We start from the raw sequence: 1,949 nt of genomic DNA on the forward strand, positions 1-1,949 counted from the left end.
AGAGGTTTTTCAATGGCCCTCACAGTCCCCCGATTCAATCATTATTGAAAATCTGTGGCTAGCCCTCAAAATAGCAGTGCATGCAAGACGACCCAGGAATCTCACAGAAATGGAAGAATTTTCCAAGGAAGAATGGATGAAAATCCATCAAACAAGAATTGAAAGAGTCTTGGCTGGCTACTAAAAGCGTTTACAAGATGTGATATTTTTAAAAGGGAGTGCTACTAGGTACTAACTATGCAGGGTGCCCAAACTTTTGCATTGGCCTATTTTCCTTAGTGTAATTTTTAAAATGGCAATATATAATTTTTTTGGCCTAAAATACAGAGAAAATGTGTCATCTTTAACTTTAGCCCTTTTAGAGATCATTCCATCTTCAACTTGCTTAACTGGTCACAATAACAGTAATTTTGACCAGGGGTGCCCAAACTTTTACATGCCACTGTATGACCTGCAGATCATCTTATCCGCGTGCCGGTCATGTGACCCCTCTTACATTTTCAAGGCCTCCTATGACCGTCTGGGTAAAAAGTCTCAGCCGTGGGATGTCATTACTGACAGTGTGCATGGCCTGAGAGAGCAGAAACTTCTGAGCACATTCACCATTCTACTGAGCAGCGCTGAGAAAACAAAGCAAGTGGTGCCAATGCAAGACTAATTAGGGAAGGTGGTGGGCGAAGGTTTCCAATGTATGATGGTAGTTGAAGGTAAGAATAGCCAGGCACTAGCACTAGAGGACGAGTGACAAAATGGAAATGCAGTGGTGAATGGAAAACTGCAAACCATAGTAAAATGCTATCCTTATAATGTTTTAAACAATTTAAGAGTGTGGAAATAATTTTATTTAATTAAAAGGGACTGTACAATGTAAGTTACGGTAGCTATTGATAATATTGGGGAAAAAAGGGGTTGTTCGGGCTAAGGACAAAAGTCTGCAGTCAGTCTATGTGACTGCAGAGCGTGAAATTGCGATGGCAGGAAGTGAGCACACTGTCAGGATTCTCCAGTATTGTCGGTGTGAGCTGATGGGCACGTGACTTTGCATTTGGTTCTGTGCAGCTGATTCTAAGTATAGGATTATGTGACTTACTACTTACATGTACAAAACCAGGGCATTGTGGTAATATGCACATCACACACTGTCTGCAGACACTGCAGGTTTTTGTTGAAAGCCCAGAATACATCCTTTATGTCTGCTGGAGATCACTGGGGTCCAAATGAACCGTGAGAACGGAGCGCTACAGCTCCCAGTCTGAATGGATGGCGAGTGTTATTGCTACTGCTCAGTTCGTTGTCCCGTCGACAAGTAATAACGCTGGGGAACCTGCAGCGATCAGTACGGTTTTCCCATCCTATTAGCAGATGTTCATACTTGGTACAGTCCCTTTAATGGCTTCCTGCACACAGGCATTAGTTTGAAATTTGCAGGAAATCGGTAACATCTATTCACAAAAGTAGGTAAAATTTACAGAAAGAATGCAGGGCTAAACAAGGCTGTGGATGAGGGAAGTGCAGCTCTGAAGCACACACTGCAGAGAATGTACGGTGCACAATGTGGAGCTCGGTAATACATGACTGCAACTTCTGGGTCTCTACACATCCGTCACCATGAAACTCTACGGGAATCTGGACCTTCCAGAGAAAGCATGGAAACACTGAGACGGGACTCCTAACAGCAGGATCCATGTGGCTGCAACTAAGGGCAGAGGTTTAGTGACTTCTCGCTCATGGACGCAGACTGGGAGGAGAATCTGGAACACAAGAAAACCTCCTCTTCCTGACCATCCAATCAGTGATTACTGTGCATTTCTAGAATTTCCATCTCTAGTGGAGTTATCGCAAATCTAAGCAGGACACGTGACTACAGGTAAGATGATCAGTTTCCAGATCTAAAGAAGGCAGCTTCCGGTTCTTCTTACACAGCGCATGCGTCAGAGGGTCATGTGACC

This window comes from Dendrobates tinctorius, unplaced genomic scaffold, assembly GCF_039654945.1.
Source record: "Dendrobates tinctorius isolate UK_male_01 unplaced genomic scaffold, ASM3965494v1 ptg000058l, whole genome shotgun sequence".
NCBI classification, from domain to species: Eukaryota; Metazoa; Chordata; class Amphibia; order Anura; family Dendrobatidae; genus Dendrobates; species Dendrobates tinctorius.